Source organism: Amblyomma americanum, chromosome 1 (assembly GCF_052857255.1).
Source record: "Amblyomma americanum isolate KBUSLIRL-KWMA chromosome 1, ASM5285725v1, whole genome shotgun sequence".
NCBI lineage: Eukaryota > Metazoa > Arthropoda > Arachnida > Ixodida > Ixodidae > Amblyomma > Amblyomma americanum.
The window spans coordinates 310,609,229-310,634,437 of record NC_135497.1 but is presented as its reverse complement, the minus strand read 5'-3'; positions in this window follow the sequence as shown (position 1 = coordinate 310,634,437).

Below are 25,209 nucleotides of genomic sequence, written 5' to 3'. Positions count from 1 at the left end.
AAAAGTACTGTAGTACTTGAGGCACGGGGCTGAGGTGTTGGCATCGCAACTAATTAATGTCCCGCGGTCCGTCGTGTAGTTCGTTAGCGCGGACTCTCAGCAGCTTTCAAATGGCCCAATTCGGTGGCGATTTGCGTGATTCCAGAGGCTTCTGTAAGAAAAGCGTTCTCGCGGATCGAAAATACACTGCGCAATATTCTCTGGACACTGAAAAATGTGTGACAGGGAAAAAATGGGCAAAAGAAACTCAAAGGTTATTGCATTTGACGAGAAGTGTCCCAGCAGGGCTTCGGACATCCCAAAGCTTCCAACGGAGCCACAGCCATCATGGTAGCAAACTTCGCATGTTTCAACAATGTATTAAAATTTTAAGTGTTTTGCACGCCTGTGGAATAGGCTTTGCCACATACCTTAAGTGCCTCTTGAGAGGTTGGCTTTTTTGTAGTGCGCTGGTGTATTTAGATTAAAGGGTACGCCTGACTCGCAACAACGTTCCGGCGTTCGCTTCGATCGTGTTCTCGGCTGACTTAACGCGCGCTAGGGCACGCTTGCACGAAGCAAATAGTTTGGTTCCGGCGTTGTTTTTTTCGCAGTCTAAACCTTCAGCTCGCATTGAGAAAAGGGAAGGCGCATCAATGGTCTCTTGGTCAGTGGATAGCTCAACTGCACTTAGCGGTGGCGGCGATGTCCGTACCCCAATGGAAGGCTTAGACTTCGTTGGTTTTTAGCAAAAGAATGGCGCATAACTGGCTCCCTAGGTCAGTGCACACCTCAGTCTCATTTCTAGGTACGCCGCAGTGGGGTCCACCTAACACGTTACCCGTAACGCACTATATGGCTGCCTTTGTACCCTTAAATCGCTTCTACTAAGTGCCTTGTTCAAAGATTACTGCTTTCGCTGTAGATAATGGATGCTATGCATTTGTGAGGTGCTCACAGGTCATGAATTTCAGTTTGCCAGTATCCTCCAAGAAAACCCTATGCACTGCTGTATTTTGCGAGTGCTCACCTATGTTGCGGAAACCTGGAGGCTAACGAAAGTCCTTGAAATAAGGCTGAGGACAGTGCAGAGCAGGACAGCACAGAGAGTTAAGGAGCAGTGGAGCAAAAAGAAGCAGAAAAAGCAGAGGGTTAGGAAGCAAACGCGAGTCATGAAGCCCTAGATGGGATCGAGGGGAAGTGGACATGTATAGGGCATGTAGTACGGACAGCTAAAAGTCTGATGATTCCTTAGGGTGACGGAGTCGATTCGAATACAAAGCAAAAGTAGGTCAATGTGGCAGAGCCATTAGAACAGATCAGATTAGGACGCTGGCAGTTAGTCAGCACCGGCGGCTGGCGCAGGACAGCGTGAGAGAGGCCTTTGTTCTGCAGTAAACGTTGTTGGTATGGTGCTGATGATTGCACGGTGCCCACTAGACTTGTGAGGTTTCCGCTGGTTTCCCGACGGGAACAAAAATGCTTACTTATTTCTGCTGGCTTCCCTTGTTGCGTTCATCATCTCTAACGCCTCGTCATCCACTTTAGAAAAGATGAGGCATGTTTGAAACGAATCAGTAGCTGTATCCTCTGCATGCCAAGAAAAAAAAACAGCCGCGCAGCAAAATATAGGGGCCGCAATTACGGCATACACGACCTTTTGGCAGTCCCGACCGTGTCTTCGCTTTCCCTAGGGTGTAGAAAGAGTGAGCGCTGAGACGCGATGGCGGCGATAGGCGGGTGGAAGGGAGAGTCTTCTGCACTGCGAGTGGAAATAAGCATTCGAAGAGTAAACACGCTTTTGAGAATCCCTACTGAGACTGATCGAACGAGCGGGGCCTCTTTTATTTGAAGCGCTCCAGGAACTGGGGCACATACATCCTAGGTCAGCGTAGCGCTGTCGGCTTCACGTTTCTTTATTCCGGTAAGGTGCAAGCGCACCTGCGCTCTTTACAGTGCGTACGCAGATGTCTTAAACTTCAGACTTGTGCACGTGAGCTGGGCAGTCAGATGTAACTCGCAAGCCGATCACATCACGCAATTTCTGGCTCCCAAAGAAACTTCCCAACCAATTGTTTTAGGAGTCTTTGACTTCAGATTTGTATGGCTGTTTTTTGTTTGTGTTTGTTGCAGGTGGTTCTCTGTAATTTGTTCAGCTTACAACGCAACATCAAGAGAGGAGGAGGAAAGGCATGGAGGTTAACCAGAATAATAACCGGTTTGCTACTCTCTTTTTGTTGTAAGAATTGCATGTTTTCATGGTGCAATAGAGACGGGGAATCAACCTGAATATTGGTTGCCTTCGTTGAGCAACGAATCAGATTATTGTGTGCCGGGTAAACATTTTCGGGAGCTATTTTTCTACAACACAGCAGAATGAAGGCAACCCTGATGTCCCTCAAGCAGGGTTCTTAAAATGTGAAATTCAGCAGTACTGTCGCGAATGAAATTTTCATTATGAAGATTCGTTGCATATAGGCTACAGCTACAAAACTGGGTCCCTGCTGTTATTTAACATGCATTCAGTTAGGTCGTCGTGCAGCAGTGCTGTTGGGCGAACATGCGCCCGAAGAATTGAGAAGATATTGCAATGCTTAGTAACTACGAAAGCCGCCCTGCTAACCGTCGCAGTATCCGCTGTAGAGATTGGCATTATGCGTAACGGCTCAGGTTTCGCACTTTCCAATAAAACACGCTTACAGGCGGAGACAGCCGCTCGCGACCGGCTCTGTTATTTATGGCTGGCCTTTCTTGTGGCGTTTTTTTTAATGCTTCTCAGTTTGCAAACAGTACTGCATCTCACCACGTCCGTGCAGTCTCCCTACACATGGCAGTCGCGAGCAACCGTGTGCCTCTCCTTTTTTTTTTGACCCGTACAGTTTTTTTTCAAAGCAGATAAAGCTACAACAGCGAGGTGTTCTCAAATGCATGGTATGTTATGGCATGTATTATGTTCATAGTAGTAGGTAACTAAAAGAGAATTCATTAGTTATTGAAAGTGAATAACTTTTTAACTGTTGATTTCAGAGCAGAATTTTACATCGCTTAATAACAGACTTTCAACATTCTCGGAAAACTCAGTTTTTTTTTAAATTTCTAAATCGGCAATGTGGCTCGAGATATCGAACGTGGCATTAGGTGCGCAAAATGACCCGATACCAAAATAGACGCGCGACATGCGCTGGAAGAGGTATTGGGCCGCTTCAAGCTAAGGGACTCGGCCAACGAAAAACACCATGCCCAGTAGAATTAGGAGACACGCTCACCCGTTTGTTGCGTTCTTCGTTAGGTGCTCTGGACTGGATACAAGCGTCTCACAGTGGTCTCCACAGACGCAAGCTTCATGGGGTTTCCGCTGCGTTCCTCGCTATATCGAAGTCGAGGAGGCAGGAAATGCTGCCAGCATTGTTTCCCGCTTTACGAAGTCATCCTCGCCGATGCATTTTCGCCCGCCGTGAAGCCACGCTGAACACTTTGTCAGCCTCTCAACTTATTGCTGAAACAGCAGTGTTTCGTTGGCGTCGCGGCTCACCGCTCAGAGCGCCTCCGCCGCCTTTAGGTTGACGACTTGTTCCCTGTGAAGCGAGAGGGAAGGCTTCTGTCTGCCAGACGCCCAAAGAACGCTTCTTCGTTTGTTTGTTTTCTTGGTTTTAAGCGCGTCTCTCTGGTGCGATGTTCGATAAAACTACTTTCGGCCCATCTCGTGATTTGGTTGTGGTATGGGTTTATTTTGCGAGCACAGTTCCATCTAAAATCTCGATTTGCCTGCAATCTGGAACCTCTCCGCTTCTGCCAATAGTATTGCGCCAGTAGAAAAAAGGAAAAACTTGGTTAAAAACAATTACCTAAACATTCCACCTGCGCAGGCCGCACTTCAGGGCTGCTTCAAGAAAAGTAATTGAAAACAAAGTAAAAGCTGCAAAGGAACAAGCTCACGTGGTCACCTGTACCTTGAAAAGTTCTTGTTTGTTTTGCCTTGTGGGATGCGTGAGAGTAGGTCTGGCCACGCAACTCGACTTTAAGGCCGGTAGCCGAATTCGTTTCCCCGCAGTTTTCAAATCGCGCTTTGCTCACAGTGCGCTGTATTCTGCGGTGGCTACCACATCATACCTGAATAAGCTTGCTGGTTAGCTGTGGTAGGTGCCTTTTTAGTACCTCTGAGCTGTTGATCGGTGCAATGAGCGAGTAAAAATCGACACTTCAGTCTTTTGAAAGTGTCACTTCTGTTTCACTGGCGCAATCAATCAATCAATCAATCAATCAATCAAGCAGCGAAACTCTCATGCATTGCTGGAAAGTGCAATTTCTTCTTTAGATATGAGCGGCCCTTAATACGCCAGCCGTTGAGAGCAGGCGAGTAGTGTTATAAAGACTGAAGACAGTATGAATAAACCAAAGCGCTGTTATGAAAAGAGGCTCTATTTCATGAAAACGAACATTTCATTAGTTCGAAAAGTCATAACCAGAATTTCTGGGCAATCATTTTTTTTTCAACAAGACACTGTTTATCAACGCCCAATCGGTTTTCTGTACGCAGAAAGCATACCGCGGTAACTACAAGGAGGAGGCGAGGACATGACAAGCGCTGTAGTTGCCCTCTGCAGTTAGCGAGCAATGGTACCTGTGTAAGGATGCACGAACAAGCCGAACCATATTCCCTCCTGCTTTTCTATGGCTCTCTGAACTACTCGATTCGAAGCCGCGACTTACTTTAAAAGCAAGCTTTTGTTAAGCGTTCGAAGGTTATGCCTTTCCCATCGATATGTTCACAAAAGTATATTATAATTTGCCCCTTACAATTTAATTCTTTTACAATCTTACAATTTCCCAATTGACAAGTTGCCTTGAAATTAGAACCAACATCCAAGAAAGCTGGACTTGTATAGAAATGAAACATCGGTTTCGCCCCACCCAGCCGTTTTCGCAATAAACTGCCATTTACTTGTTGCGGATCTCTGAGGCTAAGTAACACTGCTATTCACTCCAAACGGTCATCACGGAGCTCTTTTCGGTGCATACCTCACGGCTTTGAATCGCGTGGCACGAAAAATTTGAGACGAAATTTTCTCGGCAATTTTTTTTTGCTTTTTGACAGAGATCAAAATAGCCAGAAAAGCAACAAAATCAGCTTTGTACTAATAAGGGAAGCTGTGTGGAGTTGTCCCCCAGTGTCCCTTTAACATATGCTGGTAGTCGGCAGCTGCAGGGATATACCGAAATAGGAATTTATGAAAGGCACGAAACAATTATCTGCGTCGCGTCCTCCTTTCGAAGAGTTGGCTCGTTTTTCTGAACGACGCCCAACACGGTTGCAACCAACGCTCCATCTCACACCACCTGTTTGTTTAATGGTCCCGGCGAGTGCCGTCGAATATAACGACAGCATGAAACGGAGCCAAGGCTTTCTCATGGCAGGTCCCACCTGCGGTCTTGTTCCATTTGACCTCTCGCTGTATATTCTTGCAACTTGTTTTCGAATCACAAATAAACTATCAACTTAACTATCGTTCCATGTGGCCACAAAGTGCTGCATCCGAGGCGCTGACTAGAGAAAGCAGTTCCATTGTCGCATTACGGTAGAGTCACTGAAGGAGCAGCCATCATTTATGAGGGTGCATGCCTTGCTCTGGCTGGAGCTATACCTAAGTGTCTCCCCTTTGTATAACACCACGTGGGCCTCAGACGTCACTCGTGACCAATTTGCTGTTTTTAACACGATTACTAAGCGACTGTTGTCTGTGTCTCCCGGGTTGATTTACCACCCTCATTCATTCACTGTTTTCTCACCTATGCAGACGGCTGAACCTGATGTTTATGGGCGTCGTGCGCGAGTTCGTCGGGTCCTGCTACGCCATGGAAAGAGGCGACGACTGCTTCGATTTTGTTTTTTACTAGTATTTCGATATTTGTGAATTTGATGTAATTGTAAATTGTGTTGTAATTCATTAAATGTGAAAAATGCATCAGTCGTCTCATAATTCCTTCAACAACATATAAGCGTTCTGTGAGCACTTACCTACTCCGGATGATTGTTCATTAGTCAAAAAAGGGTCAGACTGCAAGTACAACAGATTTTGAAAAAAACATTGAGGCATCATTTCGTTTATTTTATGGGGTTTAACGTCCCAAAGCAAATAAGGCTATAAGGGACGCCTGGAGGGAATATTTTAAGGTCTGCCTGAAATATATAACGCCATAGCACAAGGGTTTAATTCCTATATATGAAGAAGGTCATTCTCTACGTTGATATATCCCTGGGAGTCCCCATGCCCCTCCTGGTGCAGCGGCTAAGCGAAGCGTCGGTGTCCTGCGATGAAAGGAGTTCCAAGCGGCGGGTCTCGTGTGCGGCCCAGGTTGATCTTTCGGAGCGACCAATCAATGTAACTGCCAGCAGCCATGGTGGGCAGTTTTCTCACAGTCGGATTCAGGTGGCCAGTCTGTGATGACAGTGCAAGGTCACGTGACCTAGTTGGCCCACCTGCCTCCTGGGTCGCTGTCGGGGCATCACCTGCCGGAGTCATGCTCGTGAACCTTCGCTCACAACACCGACTCCAACAGCGCCGACAGTAAATTTTCTGGACAATGGGGCCTTTGACGCTATCGCGTTAATACTTCGAGAGGCTACAAGAAAGACTAAGTGCCCCTACGCATGGTAGACCAATCATTCGGCTGTATGATCCACAGGTCAGCAGAAATTTTTCACTTTACGTCAAAAAATCGGAGAATCGGCTTCTGTTACTGCTCCTATGTCCACAACTGCTATTCGTGACTTTCGGTGAATATGTTGATATGACACTCCCTCTGCTCTCAAAACACTTGAAACCAGCCCCGCCCCACCCAGGACCCGCTCCGACAGTTCAAAGTCAGAAACAAAGGACTACCTTGTAGGGAACAACGCTTTATTGGCAATGTTTACACGCATTAACGACCGGACATTGGCATTTGCCAAAGGCCAGACCCATGGAGCTCTGCGCTGACATTAAGATGAAAGACAATAAAACATCAATATAATGCGAAATCTTAGGTGTATTTAATCGCCTCGAAGTTCTTGAATCGAATACTAATATTCCTAATGTGATTATGCTTGGGTGTCGTCGATTCAAGACACCCCTGAATATTTTACAGCGCTCCAAGCAGCACTCCTGACGCGCTCCAATAATCTGGAAGGCAAGTTCAGAAGAAATTATTTCATTCTGCGTTGTATTACTGATGCAGCTGAAACACGGAATTAGGAGAGAAAGCACTTGCTTCATTTTCAAACGCACTCTGCGGCGAATCCACACGAATAGGTATACAGGGCGCATTTTTTTAATTTTAACAGATTTTTATTTTGAAACCTGCGTGATACATCGGTCTGCTCTCTTTAGCTGGATTACACAGGAGGAGAGACATTATACGCCTCATATGAATCAGTAATTAGACTGTTAACGTCAATTAGGTAACAAACATTTTAAATTTTTTTCTTTTAAGGGGCACGGTTTTATTGCGAAATTGATGGCCGTCAAATGGAAGGGGAGCCCTGGTTTTAAATTTTCTTCATTGGCAATGTTTTTTCAAATATCGAACGCCAAAAATGCGCAATTGATGCATTTTTAAGTTGACTTTGCCACATTATTTGAATAAAAAATGGCATCGCTGCGCGCCATATCGCCGCTGTATTCAAGTTAACTACTACTACATAATCAATTACACCAACTGCGTCTGCATTTGATGCGGAAGAAGTGCAGGAGACGCCATTTTAGAGATATGCAATAAACCCACCTCAACGAGCTTTCAAAAGCATATGTTTGACTTTAGATGTTTAGAACCACGATGCCGATTCAAGAAACAAATGCAGCTAACCTTCGGTGCTGACGGCCTTCAGTTTCGCATTATAACCGTGCCTCATAAGATTGAAAATAAAAAGCTTATTTGTTAATTTTAGTTAATTCATAGTTTACTTCGTTATTCTTGTGAGGTACTCTTTGCGCTCCGTGCTCTGCTGCCCAGCTCGATAGAAGACACCAACGTATCTATCGGAGTCATTAAAATATAAAGCTAATAAGCGAAAATATTTGGATATGTGAAGAGTTCTTGCTCAGTCACGCGTTTAGCACGCAAGAAACTAACATCATAATTCGTGAAAAGCCTACCTTAGTCCCAAAGGTTTCCCTTTCGGCATTACATGCTGGTCGTTAATTATGCGTTCTACATCTTTAATTCCGAAACTAATAGCATTAAAGAACTGCGAGCTCAACCCTCTGCAAAAGTGCAGATCTGCCCCCTTCCCCTGTACGCAACGGATATTTCGATAAGCGAAAAACACGGAACCCACAGTATGACACGAAGGGAAGTGCTCTGCCTTACAGCCTTCAAGCAAAGCCATTCTTCTAGGTGGCGCAAGAAGCATTCGTAACACATGCGAATTATTTAACTCCGCTGTCGACAATCGTAAAGATGGCATCACAGTCACAGAATTTTGGCTTGAATCTAATGTACCTTACATAGCAGTGAGGTATTTGATGATTCATTCCGGTTTACAGTTCACCAATGCGATCGAAACTTGCGACCAGGCGGTTTCACGTCAGCTGTGTCTAAAACCATACCTTGAAACCATTTTATGCTATCGACCTCCCAATTACACATTTAACTTCACATCCGAGCGGCATAATGCGTTTACCTATATCTGACGTCTAGCAGAACCCATATTATTCCAAGGCAATTTTAACTTTCCTGACCTCACTTTGCCTCCGAAAGTTATTCCAAAAAACATTACCTGTGTTTCAGGACAGTGGATTCTTGAAACTCTGTTCAATTTTTTCCCTCTTCTTAGCTGCCAATGCAAATTTATTATTAACTTGCGATCCCGATCTGGTTTCAAACTTTACCTACTTGAGCCGGCCTAAGGAACCGTTTGTTGCTCTCGTTTAGCTTCGACATTCAAGCTAACGAAGCTGACAAGTAAGTCAAGCAAATCCGTGATGGTAACAGCGATGACTTTCAGGCCACCACTGAGGAACATTATACATTTCTCGAAGTGTTATTAACAAATTTTTATATCCGAGCCACTCAAACGAACCGGAGTATTTTCATTGCTAAAATTTACGAAAGGAAAAATGGATTCTTTCACGCACCATTACACGTATACAAAAGCACTGCTGTACAACGCAGGCATTACAAAGCTTCCTAACAAAAAAATTTCCGACGCTCTTTTCCTGCAGCATTCCTTGTCACACATTTTCGTAAACAATCCCCGCAAATTCTGGCGAATCTTCAATCATTCAATTGAACTGTGAGATACAAACCGTATCTGAACGCCGTAGTAGTATGCCCCCTAGTGAGTAGTATGCCAGAAAATTATATGTAAAGCCGATCTTCCCGCTACTCTTATCTTGACCTTATTCTCCTTTGTCCAGTACCTCTTGTCTTTCTTAACCTCTCTCCAAATTTTCCTGGACAACTGGAAATTTGTGCTAGCACAGACAACCACGGAACTCCACGTAAAATTAAGCGAGGAGATGAAAGCACCCCGTATTTCCTCCGCTTTCTCCTTCTCCTTCCCGGAGCTCCCGCCGAAACAATTGAAATGTGGTTGTTGCGGTTGTTGTTGTAATTGTGGTTGTTGTTTTTGTTTTCTAAAAACACATCGCTCACACCCACATTGGCTAAAAAATTGGGAGGCATAGAAAGTCTATTCTACTGTGCAGTTCCGTTTCCAAAAAAGAAGCAAGAAAAGCAGAAATGCAAAAATTCACATTACACGCGGGAAAGCACCTACGGGGCCGAGGATTGTATTGTAAAACATAAAAAGGCAGCCGATGAGATTGCAGTGCGAACATTTGAATGGCGGGACAGACAGACCTGCGGCAGAACCCATTATGGAGGCGCCAGTGACAGCAAGAGCGGCCAGCTCAAATTAAGGTCAATCTGCTGCAAGGGCTCCTCCGACAATTCCTCTCAAAGAAGAACAGTGCGTAAAAAAAGTGGTAGGGTTTAAACGTAGTTAAACCAAGTAGACGGGCCAAAGCATGTGTTCAGCCTGGTTGTCTCATGGATTTGCTTTCCTGGGTCATCGGTACTTCTCGCGACGATTTTAGGCTGAGGTTAAACTCTGATCGAGGTTACCCTGATCAGATCTCTTTGCGCTGCAGATGGATGTTGTTGAAGACGTCGATGTGCACATCGTTATGCACTGCACGCAGACATAATTTTGCTTCTGGAAACTTCGCTTACTCGAATTAGGTCATTCTCTGTGAAACATTACTAGCGAAAATATACTATATAATATTACTAGGGATTTCAACATGCAGCTTGGATCAGAGGAAATAAAACTAGCAAGTGAAGTTAAAAGCTTAGGGGTCATCTTTAATCAAAACTTAAGTTGGAATACGCACGTGGACCATGTGGCAGGAAAGCTTGCGAAAGCTACTGGTTTGCTTTCTCGGTTCCGGCACAAGCTTCCAGTGAAAATAAACATATGCTTTATAATTCCTTTTTTCTCCCCCATATCAATTATTGTAGCCTTATCTGGGCTGAGACAAGCCAACGCAACATAAACAAATTGCGTCTGCTGCAGAAGAAAGCCATTCGTCACGTAGCAAATGCTCCCTATGATGCCCATACACAAGTACTATTTTCCTCCTTTAATGTGCTTCTTTTACAGCATGTCCACCAATTTAACCTCATTATGAAATACAAAGAAGCCATAAAGGATGACAGCGTCACTTTTATAAAGCTTTGTAATCTCAGGAAAAATCCAGAAGCACCCTATCCCATTAGAAAAAGAGAATTCTGGTCAACTCCCTTTTCACGCACAAATTATGGCCTACACAGACTACAGTACCACATACAGAAGTACCTTAATCTATTGGAAGCAAATAATATTTGCATATGTAACACCTCAAATAAAAAATGGAAAGAATACCTCATATCACAAAGCATGTAACTCTGCTAATTTTTTATGATTCCGGAGTGGCAAAGACTGTATTTGACAAAAATGTGCATTTGAATGTTCTATCCTTTTTATGTTTTCTCTCTTATTGTTGTTGTTAATCTGACCTGTAAATGACTTATTCGATGTTGTGTTTGAGCGCATGTATGATTATGGCGTTATTCAAGTTTTGTACATAAGTGCCTGTTGTCTGCTACCCATGCCAAGACAGGGGCAGGAACCCCGTCAACCTACTAGGATAGTAGCTTTTTGTTCCTGTCCCAGTGTTTTTTCCTGGCTTATTATGGAAAAAAATGCTGAATAAAAGGATTTGATTTGATTTGATTTTGTGTATTCGGAGCCGATCGCATTTGCGGCGGGGGTGGTGCCTTATTAACATTAATTTATATTAATGAATTCATCGGGCACATGTGTCTCACCAAATTGTACGACCTGACTACGAACTGTTGGCTGTTGATATCGCAATTCCACAGTGTGCTCCTCTTACCTTTCCTAATGTCTACTTTCCTTCTCGTGCCCACAGTACATATTATTAAAGCGATTTTTTGTGTTCTAAGAACAGACTGGCGATATCTGGCGATTTCACTTCCCATCACGTAATTTGGGGTTTTCGTTTCAGATGCATTTTGGCAGCTTCTTTGGTCCTGGATGTCGGCAAGGAACGTGCGCTGCTGCATCCATCCAGATATATTTTACATGCGTGCGAATTCTCGGTCTGTCATTGCCTTAACGTTGGCAGCGAACGGGGCTAAGGTCTCTTTGTGGTCTACAGTGTGTTTTACTTCCAGTGATCGCTTTCCAATAACTGTCACCATATATCTGCAGCCTTGGCTTCAAGGTAAGGAAAGGAATTGGCCGATTTACCCCAACGAGGCCTCAGAAAGAATGAATTTTAGCTGACATGCCATATGTGCACGGTGTGAGCCAGGCGCTAAAGAAAGTGGTCCGGCGGGCTGCTGTAAACTTAGTATGCAACGCACCCAGGAAAGGTGCTTCAAAGACCGTCCGGTGTAAGACTAAGAAAGAGACAAATTCATACAGGGTCTTGGTTTACAAAATCCCTTTGTAATACAGAGCATCATTAGTTGGGAAAAAGGCCGGCGTGTCAACATTCGCCTAATGGAGCATTTCGCCAAAACAGACAGGATATGGCAGCAAGCAAGACACGTGTTGTACAGTAAATTCATTCCGCGCTTTCGGCGTTGTAAAATTATGAGGAAATATAAGCGATAGCTCATGCGTGAGATATATGATGTGACATTGCATATAAGAATTCTTCAACCTGCGTAAGCACATCTTCCTTCATGTTAATGAAAAAAGAAATTTACTGGATATATAATCAGTCACGGATAAAATCCGTGATTGTATCTGGGTAGGTATATTACATTATGTATGCATTAGAACATAAAATTTCCAGAACACTTGAGAAAAGCCATAAAAGTGGGAACAAATTATGAACCCATTACATGCATTTTCCCTGAAGGGTGTAGGGGCTGTAAGAAGCGCTGAAACGCCAATGGCTCAGCGGTAATAGCGTGCGAGTCGTCCCAACACCGTTAGGTCACATTTTTGTTCTTTTTTGGGCTGGTTCTTTCGCCAAACACCCCGCGTGAAAGGTGTATCAAACCACCAAGAGTCCTCTCTGGGCCGGGTGTGAGTATGGACAGCTGAAAACTCCTTTAAAGGTGTTTTATTTTTCACAGTGTTGGCGGCGACCTGAACAGCATCACCCAAATGCTGCTTTTTGCAGCCACACTGTAGTCTTTTATGCATTCTTGGCGCAATTGTAGATCATCCCAGCGCATTAAAATGGCTTAGCCCTTATGGCTGCCAAGTGTGTCTTCTGTTTTTCTCTTTTTTCGCCGCTAGCTGTAGGCTGGATTGTGTAGCGACTTCGTGTTTGCACGTATATACATATTTCTTTAGTTTATACCTTAGTTGGTTAAGAATATTTCAACTTTCTATTTCAATGCAAGTCTTCAACATGTGTAATCAAACAGTTTGTTCTGGTGCCTCCATTTAGTTTCACTTGATATGTTTTGCATGGATTCCAACTAGTTTTTAGCTAGAGATCAAGATGTTGTTTAAATATGACTTCTATAAGTGTTCTGAAATAAACTTCTCTTAATTCAACCAGTGAGCTTGAATACTTGCATGAACTGTGAAAAGAATTCAGGAAAGAGTCTGCGGGCATTGCGAAGCAGCGCCTTTGAATGCGATCTGAGGAAGCTGCTCCGAGAAGTCTCAGAAAGTACAGACTGCTGTAGCGAACACTATGGTGTCATGGTCACCGAATGTGCTGCCCTAAATGAGGAAAACAATCATCAAAGGCGGATTACGTTGCGCTGCCTGTTTTCCCAGATGCACTATGATCCTGGCCTCAGATTACGAGCTAGCATAGTCGTACAGTTTCAGAAAAGATCAAAACAAGACGCTTTGCTTGAAAAAGCCAGAACATAAAGAATGAAAAAAAGAGACATGGGTCTCTTTTCAACACATAGTGTCTATATAAATGAACAGTGGTGTCCGTCACTGAAGAAGCTGATGGACATGACAAAGGCTCGAAAAGAACACCAGCAGTAGATAGTTTATGTTTTATGGGGGTGTAACGTCCCAAGGTGACTCAGGCTATCAGGAACGCCGCAGTGAAGGGCTCCGAAAATTTCGACCACCTGGGGTCCTTTAAAGTGCGCAGACGTCGCACAGTACACGGGCTTCTAGAATTTCGCCTCCATCTAAATTCCACCGCCGCAGCCGTAATCCAACCCGCGTCTTACGGTTCAGCAGCCGAGCGCCATTACGACTTAGGCACCGCGGCGACAGAAGCGGTCCAGGTTTGTCTGGACAAGGAATGCCCTCAGCAAGAAGGATGAAAATTCATCAAGGATTCAGACCGCTGGCATCATTCACCTTAGAAAGATTATATGAGCACAATGGGTTTAGTAATAATCACCTAGAGATTACTGATTAGTGATTTGGCAAGCGTAGCAGGTGGCGGCAGCAGGTGGGCGGATGAAATTAAGAATTTTGCGTGGTTACGGTGGCCGCCGCTGGAAATGGTCAGGGTTAATTGGAGAGACATGGGAGACGCCTTTGCCCTGCAGTGGGCGTAGTCAGCCTGATGACGATGAGTACTAGTCATGGCTTCCCTGTTGTTCGCACCTGCTGATGTCCATAGTTGTTGTTACCCTCTTACAATGGAACGTGATGTCCATAGACTGTTTGCCAAAACAAAAAGTCATTCTTTTATCTCTTTCCTAGGGATGGGCGAACAGTAATTTTGCAGACTGAATCGAACACTAACAGTGCAGCTTTGTTGCCCAGTCGAATATAAACTGCTCAGCTAAAAAACTAAGTCACATTTGAATCTAATAGTGAGAGAACCAAATCGAATACGAGTCGAATATTCATCAGCAAATGTGCGCAACAGCGAAGCGCTGCTGTCGAAGTTATTCCTGTTTCTATTAAAATTCGGAACTGTGATCTCCATTAGGGGGTCGCAACACGAAGTCAATGTTATAACTTTATAATTATCAAGCTTTGCGGATAGGAAAAATACCTTTGGCTCTTGATAACGGAAGAGAATCAACTAGCTTCATATCTCGGCACATGAGACGGGCGAGAGCTGACGTGTGAGGCATGGCCTTCGAGGTCAGCCTTGAAGGCCAGGTTTGCGGAACCTGCCTGGGCTCTAGCGCGTCGTCCAATGTGGGACGCCATGTATGAGGATTATGAACACCGCCGTGTTTATGGACCACACCGTGGCGCTGAGCCTTCCATCCAGAAAATACCGATCGCGCATCGCTGTACACGGCGTGCATGATCCTTGTTTTTGAACAAACATAGATAGAAAGTAAGGGCAGGTGTATTTCGAACATCGCGCCAATTATTCTAAACGCACACGAAAACTTGAGTACGTATTTCGTTCTTTTCGAATACATTTAGGCATATATTTGATTCGCTGACTAATCGAATAGGCGGATAATAGCTTGGTCTTCGAAATATTGGAATATTCGCACGTCCCTACAATTTGCTTCGCAATTTCTGGAAAACAAAGTGAATGGTTTACTCTTGATTTGGCACTGGATGGTTATGTCCCCACTAATTCTGTGAAAATAGGTAGGGTAAATACATGTTTTTTCCTCTTATAAACATGTTGATAGGCATATGATATAGTGGTACTGCAGCGTTGTGCAATTTTAGGCCCGGTTAATTATTGATGCTGTGGTAGGCGGCTGGGACCGTACGCCCAGTCTTTTATCTTAATTTTTCACATCTTCTTGCGAATTAAACCTCATTGATTCATTTATTGATTGATTCTCTTCGAACTAATAAAAAAAAATTATCTGGAAACCGCGGAGAAGTTGATGTATAACATGATGTGGAAAAAGGCGAATATGAAGCAGAATAAATCCGGAAGATCAGATAAAAGTTATTTTGTATCCTCAAAAAAAGATAAGATGTGACGCGAGAAGTCTGCGTTAGAAGTATATATTCTACTTTTACACTTATCTCCTCCCAGTTCGTCTTCCAGTTTGATTTCGCCCAAGCTGTAAACACAGACGCACACACACGCTTGCACGCACGCACACGCACACGAGCACGCGCGGCCCAAGAGGCATGCTTGTGAGGCTTGCTGTAGAGCCTGCGTCAAACTAGTGTACAGCGCTCGAGCAGTGCATAACTGGCAACAAAGCTGAAATTACACAGCAGCCCCTGAATTCCGTGAAAAGTGCTCATGTCTGCTTTGTTCGTGTGCTTATCTGGCACTACTTCCGCGCAAGTGTTTCGCTTGGAACCCAGCGGCTGCGACAAGATGTGGACTTCGTTTGCAGAGAAGTAAACTGGCCGAACAATTCCATCAAGGGTGACGCGGACTGTACGCCTTGTTATGTACCCTCAGCGACCGTAACCTCTCGAAAGAAGAATGGCTTAGCGTGCTCTATCCTCCCAAGCTTTGAATAGCTAGATATGCTAGGGAACCCCGCTAAACAGCTTAGAAGCAAACGTTTTGGGCTGCATACTTTTGACAGGGGTACCTGCCGCGATAATAAGCACTGTTCTCAGAACAATGACGGATCATCACGACACGACAAAAAGCATTGTTCAAATCTTTATCGTTGCTCACACCGGCAGCAATTCAGGGAAAAGGCACAAACGTCTCCATGGCGCTAATGCATTTTTAACGCGTAAGGAATACGCGTGGAGTCTGCAAATGTTTTTCTGTCTGCTTGAGTATGCATCCGCTGAAATCGATTTCAAACACTGCTGTGAAGGAAGGCTATAGATGAGACTGCATGTACATAGGCAGATGGCAGCCTTGTCACCTGCCTTCTGGAGAGCACGTACAGCTGTACTCAGCGGAACTGAATAGGGCGCAAACAGAATATATCAGCACAAAACTCTCCCGAGCCTGACCAGAAAAGACAGATGAGGACTTACCCGCCCATTAAGTACATTTTCCAGGAATGCGTGACTGGTGCTTTTAAAAAATACATACTGCAAAGCTTCGCGGAGAAAAGGTGCACAATAGTTCGCGCGTGCGTTCATTTTTCAAACTTATGGGCCTTTCTGAGTGCATTCAGAATTAAATTTCATGTATGATTTTCAGTGTGATTGCTTATGGGCAGGGTTTCAATCTCATGTACGTCGTTCCATGTTAATTGCTGTTAGTTGGTCTTCCTTGTATGGGCCGCTCTTCTACAAGGGAAGAAGTGTATGTTCCATTATCGGTTTTAGGCTGTATAAGGATTCTGGCGACAGCCCGTATGGGTTAGCTGCGTAGTCGGCCCGGGACACTTGTAGCCGGGGTCCCTGCACGGCGATAGGGATCTTGGTTCCCACGGCCTGTCCCCGCTTGGGTTATTGGATTCGAGACGGACGACTCTGCCGCCGTTTGTAAACAACATTGTTACGTAGGCAGTTAGCGACCGCCAAACCGAACAGGAGTAGCTCACCCCTTCAACTGTGCCGGCTCGCGAGCGCCTCGCCCATTCAGACTTCCCGGAAGACGTGTTCGGCTTGACACCGTGAGAACTCTCGTTCGGAGGCGAAGACAACGCTGTCTCTGAGGGGGCGATGGTCCAGCGGCACTCTCTCTCTCTTCGGCGAGACATGTGACGGGGCGTGTCCCTATGTGAAATTGTGTGTGTGTGTACGACATTGCAAGTTAGGCCACGCCCAACCTGGCGAAGACCTCCTCGAACCTGGGGAATCCTAGGGACCGGACCCTTTCAAAACCGGACGACGAATGCCATGAGAAGGAATCGTCGATCACCCTCAGATCTTCTCAGATCCTCCGACCTTCCCCCATCGCCCTCCAATGGGTGCCTAAATCTTGTAAATAATGTAAATAAACCCCCTGTACAGTTTCCTTCATAACCAAGTCCGACAACATTATTCGTAGAAGGGACCTGTGGCACTGAAAGAGTCAGCCCATTCAAGGACCCCTCATCTCTAACAACCGGCGGCCTGCGCAGGGTTGGACCGTGCGACATCGTGCTTTCTCAACCGATGAGCGTTTCGGCATTTTGCTAAAGGATTCGTCAGGCTTCAGATTTTGAGAGAATAATCTAGAGTCACAGGGAAGTGTACGTCAATTGAGAAAGAGTAATTTCACGACATTTTGAAGATTGCATTGCCGAAGCGGAGAAAGCGTTGTCATGCACCTTATGAAATTGTCAAAGTCGGACTTGCTGTTGTTATGTGAGGAACTGTCAATAGAATATCAGGCCAAAATTACAAAATCTGCAATATGAAAGACAATTCAAAAACGCGTAGAGGACGATCAGCTGGTAGATACGTGGAATTTGGTACGGGAGGAAAAAGAACGTAAAGAGAAAGCCGATCAGGAGGAAAAAACAAAAAGGGAACCGGAATGGGAAAATGAGAAGGAACGGCAAAAGTGGAAAGCTGAAAAAGAAGAAAGAAATCTAAAGCCATTGCAGCTTGAAAGCGAAAATCGGAAAAAAGGCGACAGTACGAGAGCCGGGTCTCCTGAAAGAGCAAGCGATGTACAATCATTTAGAATGAACAGATTCATGGAGCCCTATGAAAGTGGAAGTGACATAGGATTGTACCTGGGAAACATTGAAAGAACTTGCGAAAGGAAGAAATTGGCTCGCAGCACATGGCCGCAACGGCTTCTGACACTCTTGCCATGTGAAGTAGCTGAAGTCATAGCGAGACTTAGCATATAAGGCGCAGCTGACTACGTAAAAGTCAAAGCCAGCCTGCTAAAAAGGTACCGGCTGTCAGCCGAAGCTTTCCGACAGCGCTTCAGGAGCACAATGAAAAACGATAGCGAGGACTATCCGGATTTCGCGTATGGCCTAAAGAAGAAACTGCTAGAGTGGCTAAAAGGAGCCGAGGTTTGCGAAAGTCGAGACAAAATCATCGTGTGTTTTTGCCTTGAGCAATTTTACCGAAGCATTCTCCAAGTGGTGAAACTGTGGGTTCACGGTTCACGACAGGGAAACAGTCGACACAGTTGAAAGAGCCGCTGACCTAGCAGAGGAGTACGTTTCGCGCAGAAGGTTGAGCACTGAAGAGGCGTCACACGCTCAAAACGCGATGCGAGATAAAGGGCCTAGCAGAAAGACGCGAAGTGCTAGAAGTTCGGAGCAATCGGAGGCAACAAATTTAGCGCCAGAAAAGCCTGAAGAACAGGCAAAGAGACAGGGAGCAAACAAAGCCGCGAAAAAAGAGTTTGAGGCTAAAAGGCCCTTTCGTTGCTGCAACTGCAATGGTGTCGGGCACTTTGCAGCCAAGTGTACAAAGCAACGTTTGTTCTCGTGCGTCGAGGGTAACGCCGAGAATCTAGAGCTCCTTAAGCCATACCTGCATGAGCTGCACGTTAACGGGAAACCGTGCAGAATGCTTCGTGATAGCGCCAAGACGATGGATGTTGTCCATCCGTCTTACATTTCAGCGGACGATTTTATGGGAGAAGTCTCGAGGATAAAACAGGCAGTAGAAGAACACAGTGTATGCCATCCCATAGCTAGAGTGAAAATTCGTGGACCGTTTGGGGAGCTAATCACTGAGGCCGCAGTTTCGAAGGCCGTGCCACTTCAATATCATTGCCTCTTCTCAAATCGATCAGAGCAATTGCTGCGCGAGAGAAGCCAGAAGCTCGGAAGCGGGGTGATACAAGCTTTGACAAGGTCGAAAACTCGTCAGGTCGCATCTTAACTAAGTCAGATTCCCGAACCTCAGGTAGCCAGAGACGTCCCAGCCAGCATATCGTTGCAAACAAATGAGGAGGGAAGAGAACCAACGAGGAATGAATTCCAGACAGCTAACCGAGCAGATGAGCGACCAAGGACTTCAACCACTAAGTCGGTAGAGGAGGCAGAAAACGCTGAAGGATCCGTTTTATCTCCAGCATAGCGTAGTTTTGATCACCTTCTGCAGGTGAACAGGGAGTCCCTAATAAAAGAACAGAAGCAGAATCCCACTTTGCAAAGACTGCACCTTACAGGTAAAGGGGGCATCGCGAGACGCAACAATGCATGAGAAGGGAGGCTTACTATACCGACAATACCAGGACAGAAATGGCACAACATTTGACCAGCTGGTCATGCCCGAAAAATACAAAGCGGACATTCTGACTCTTTGCCACGGAAATGGCTGGGCAGGATATTGGGAATGAATAAAACAAAAGAGCGGCTATTCATGGAATAGTGTTAGCCGGGTTGTTTCAATGATGCCGAACGCTACGTGAAATCATGCCATGCGTGCCAGCGCGTGGGAAACCCGGGAGAGACATAGAAGGCTCCACAGAAAATTGTCCCATTGATCTCAAAACCCTTCCGCCTTCTTGTAATAGACACAGTAGGCCCTTTGCCTAAAACGAAATCAGGCTATAAGTACTTGCTTACTATCTTATGTCCCGCCACAAAATTTTTCGAAGCAATTCCGTCGAAGAACTTGAGTTCTACAGAAATAGTTGACGCCCTTTTGTCAGTGTTCGCGAGAATAGGATTTCTGGCCGAAATCCAAGCCGATCAGGCGACGGTCTTTACAAGCGCCTTGACGACCACGTTCCTAGAAAGATGCGGAATAGAACTATTGCACAGCTCGGTGTATCATCCGCAGTCCAGCAGTGTAGGGAAATGGCATTCGGTGCTGAACCGGGTGCTACGCGCTCTTTGTTATGAGCATAAAGCAGACTGGGAGGATTGTCTGCCGGCCACACTTTTCGCTTTACGAACAGTCCCCCACGAAGCTACGGGGTTTACACAAGCAGAACTCGTGTACGGAAGAGCCCTCAGTTCTCCCCTCCGAATGCTGAGAGAAATGTGGGAAGGGACAGGAGAGAACCAGACAGTGGTTGAGTACGTGCTTCAGCTACTGGACCGCCTTAACAACAGGAGGGAATTAGGGAACCGAAATATGAAAGCTGCCCAGGAGGCCGCCAAGGTCTATTCTGACAAAAACGCGCGCCTTCGAGGTTTCACCGCGGCGATCACGTGATGATCCTCCAGCCATCGAGAAAAAACAATTTGGAAGTTCAGTGGGATGGTCCAGTGGAAATGTTGCAAAAACTTTCGGAGAAGAATTTCGCGCTAAGGGTTCCAGGCAGGGGAAAGCAGGTGACGATCTATCACCGCAATCTGATGAAACCGTTCATGGAGCACAGCGGGAACGTCAATCTTACTCTAAATGAACCAGATGAGCTGGAAAGCGAGAGCCAGGGCTGGAAGGGAGGTGCGGATGCTAGTGATAACGTCGGGAACATTCTCGCTCTCTCCGTGAATGCAGATTTCCTAAGCAGGACACAGGTCGACACACTAAACCAGTTGTTGACCGAATTTGATGACCTATTTAGCACTCGCCCGAGAAAGGCACACTTCCTGACGCACGAAATCGAGCTCACCTCTGATGAGCCGGTATGGTCGAAAGTACACAGGGAATCACCGCGGCAAAAAGAAATAATCGACGCGAAAATTCAGCGCATGTCGAAGCTAGGAGTTGTAGCGCCAGCGGAAAGTGACTATGCCTCTCCGCTAATTCTTGTTGAGTCCCCAGGGAAAGATCCTCGTACCTGCGTGGATTACAGAAAGCTGACTGTATAATTACCAAGGATCAGCTATACCCGAAACCCAACATAGAGAAAAGGATAGAAAGGGTGAGCGGCGCGAAATTCATTCCACCCTCGATCTCGTACGGGGATATTGGCAAGTTCTCCTCTCAGAAAGCGCGAGCAGGTATGCCGCTTTCATCTCCCGAGCGGGAACCTTTCGACCCTTAATGCATAGTTTTGGGTTAAATAATGCCCCCTACAGCTTCTCGAAACTCTTGGGCATCGTACTGAAGGACCACGCAGTGCTTTGCACTCCTTTATTTAGACGAAGTCGCTATTTTTTCGGAAACCTGGAAAGAGCATCTAGAACACCTAAAGACCGCGTTTTTAAGTTTGCGACAGACCGGACTGACATTGAAGGCAGAAAAATGTAGATTTGGTTGCGCTCAGGTGACGTGCTTAGGCCACGTTGTAGGCCAGGCAACTAGGAGCCTTTCCGAGTTAAAGATTGCCCCGATCGCAGCATTTCCGCAACCACGGACAAAAACGGACATTCGCTCCTTTTTGGGATTTGTTGGGTACTACCAGCGATATATTTCTAGCTACTCACAGCGCGCTAGTCCCTCAACTGATGCCTTGCGAAACGGAGCTCCTACTAACGTAAGTTGGGATAACCAGAAAGAAAACGCCTTCAAAAGCCTGAAGGAAGCGCTCGTGTCCCGTTCCTTGCTCAGGACCCCTGACTATGGGAAAGAGTTTATAGTCCAGTGTGATGCCAGTGATAGAGGACTGGGTGCTGTGTTAAGCCAAGTTGGTTACAAACATGAAGAGCACCCAATTCTGTACATCATCCGCAAGGTGACCAGTAGAGAGGAAGCGTACAGCGCTTCCGAAAAAAGAGTGCGCATGTTTAGTTTGGGCAGCGCAGAAGTTGTCGTGTCACCTGTACGGAGCAAAGTTTGTATTTGAGACTGACCATTGCCCTTTAACGTGGCTGCGACAGATGCCCGCCAAAAATGGTCGCTTGCTCACATGGAGTCTTGGCTGTCCAACAGTACAATTTCTCGGTGCGATATAAGAAGGGGAAACTGCACGGAGATGCTGATGGCTTGAGCAGACTGATGTAAGCGGGAGAACTTAGAGGAATCTCTTCCTGTGTGAGTGTTTCTTTTTAACTTTTTTCTGAGCAATTCGGGCGAGGCAATTTCAAAAGTGGATGTTTCGTGCTCTGTCGGCACAAAATTAACCCAAATTTAAACAATTTTTTTAAAGCGAATTATTGTCACTGGAAGAAGCCTGGTGATTCTTTGGCGAATTCCGAGCGCTTGCGGGTGGGGCAGTGCTTTGCTGTTTGGAACGTCCCACCTGCGCTTTCCTTTGTTGGTGGTGCTTTGGGTTTTGCCTTGGGGGCGCTGATATTGCAATCCAGGGGACCAACACGGACTCCATCTCATCTCTTCCCGCCCAGCGATCGTCAACGCTGGACATTCGAGATTTTTCGGGCCGCGGAGGAGCTGTAAGGATTCTGACGACAGCCCGTCTGGGTTAGCTGCGTAGTCGGCCCGGGACACCTGCAGCCGGGATCCCTGCACGGCGATAGGGATCTTGGTTGCCACTGCCTGTCTCCGCTTGGGTTATTGGATTGGAGACGGACGACTCTGCCCCATGTAAACAACATTGCTACGGGCACAGTTAGCGACCGCCAAACCGAGCAGGAGTGGCTCACCCCTTCAACTGTGCCGGCTCGCTGGCGCCTCGCCCATTCGGACTTTCCGGAAGTGTGGCCGGCTTGACAGCATGAGAACTCTCGTTCGGACGCGAAGACAACGCTCTCTCTGAGGGGCCAATGGTCCAGCGGCACCCTCTCTCTTCGGCGAGACATGTGACGGGGGCGTGTCCCTATGTGAAGTGGTGTGTGTGCGTGCGTGCGTGCGTGCGTGCGGTGCGTGTGCGTGCGTGCGTGCGTGCGTGTGTGTGTGTGTGTGTGTGTGTGTGTGTGTGCGTGCGTGCGTGTGTGTGTGTGTGTGTGTGTGTGTGTGTGTGTGTGTGTGTGTGTGTGTGTGTGTGTGTGTGTGTGTGTGCGCGCGCGCGCGCGCGCGCGTGTGTGTGTGTGTGTGTGTGTGTGTGTGTGTGTGTGTGTGTGTGTGTGTGTGTGTGTGTGCGCGCGCGCGCGCGCGCGACAGTGCAAGTTCGGCCACGCCCAACCTGGCGAAGACTTCCTCGAACCTGGGGAATCTTAGGGACGGGACCCTTTTAAAACCGGACGACGAGTGCCATGAAAAGGAATCCTTGATCGTCGTCAGAACTTCTCAGATTCCTCCGAACTTCCCCCATCACCATCCAATGGGTTCCTACATCTTGTAAATAATGTAAATAAACCCCCTGTACAGGTTCCTTCATAACCGAGTCCGACAACATTATTCGTAGAAGGGACCTGCGGCGCTGAAAGAGGCAGCCCATTCAAGGACCCCTCATCTCTAACAGCCGGTATAAGTTAATAGTTGTGTCTTGTGTCTTGTCTTTTTGACCTGTGCTTTGTAATTCGCTATTAGGTGTCACGAGACAAAAGATTATAAACATCGGTGTCCTGATCAAATAAAGGATGTTCATCGTTACCACTCGACCAGTGAGTCTCGCCTCACATCCTCGTTGCCCGGGCCCCGGTTCTCAACTCTACCTTGGCTCTCCTTTCGCCTGCTTCCTTCTAATTTTTTGCGTGCCCATTAAAACGTCGTCAATATTTCGGAGGCACCTGAACAGGCGTTGATTTTTAATGCTCTAATGCATTTTGCGTATTCAGTCGCGGAACATTAGCGTCCGTGACGTCCGCGGGCTTCTGCCGGGGCGCAGCCGAAGATGCAGAAGGAAGACTGTCATTAATGAGGGGCTGCCAGAATGATGAAGACGGAGACGAAGAAGAAACAAAATCACGAATGAATCGGGGGGGCTTCAGATAGAGCTCCGGTAAGGAGCAGCAGTAATGCAGCGGAAATGCGGGATGCTTTCAGCTGCTCTATTACCGTAGCGATGAGCTGGGCGGATTTTGTCCAAGCAGAAAATTTTGGTTATCTACGTAGACTTTGAGCAAGATGAAGAAAAGGAAGAAGCAGTAGGAAACTAAGACGAATACGGTCAACATGACAGAGACAGGAAAATACATTTACAAAGGAAGGCAGGAAGGCGCTCTAAGAATTTTCTGGCCGGGTACTCAACACCGGACCACAATGGTTGAGAACTGGGGGAGATCAGAATTGCGACCGTGCCAGTTGGAAGAAAAAGCTGCTGGAAGGGGCCGTAGGATTGGGGGCCTTTATTGGTCCTGCGTGGTGCTACTGCAGGTTGATTGCATATACCTATAACCGTGTTGTTAAACATGTACGAACTCCGAGAGAAGACGGACTAGACGGATTTGGAGATTATCGAAATTGATATCTTCGTAGCCCTCCCCGCGCTGGTTTCCCAAAATATCTGAAGAAGCGAGACGGGTGCCTAACTTCTCAACTGCACCAGCGCGAAGGAAATGAGCAGGTGACGGCACTACGCGAGACACAATGCTTTGCAGAAACTTACGCATTCCCGCGATATTTAATGATAGTCGTCCCTCAGACTGACGTCGTACCTGACCGTCAGCTGCTAAATGTCCAATACATACAATTCATCCTACACAAGTGTCAATATGTTCTACGGAAACTTAATCGTGGAGCTGGTTCCCAAAAAAAGACCTGAACACTAAACTTTACACTCCCCACCAACGCTGTTCGCAGTGGATAGCAGCTCGCAAATTCTGAGCTACTTCTCGCGCAAACAGCACGGCGAGGGCTCAGTCTCTTTGGACACGCGTAATTAATCGAAATAAAGTAAACGATACCACCACTGCTCCCAGTCACGAGAGTCCAAGTGCTTGACTAGCGCCGTCAGAAAGCAAAAATGAAAAGCACTATCCACGGAGGAAGTCGGCACGCCGACGACGAATCGTGTGGGGAGCCGCCCGCTGCCCAAATTTGCTGTTCTTTGCATTCTGAAGATCCCATTTTACCGCAACCTAGCTCCCCATAGCGCATCCGAAATATTTTGGCAAGCAGCCATAGACACCCAGTATCAAGGCGCGTGGCGTTTTGAGTTGCTGTATTTTAGCATAGGCCCAGCAATACACGCAGACTTTTTCTTAGTCGGAAGTTTTGTTTTAGCTCTCAAAGAACTCGGCGTAAAAAGATTAAAATACAGCCATTATAACAACAACTGAAACAGCGAACTATTTAGGGAGCATGGACAG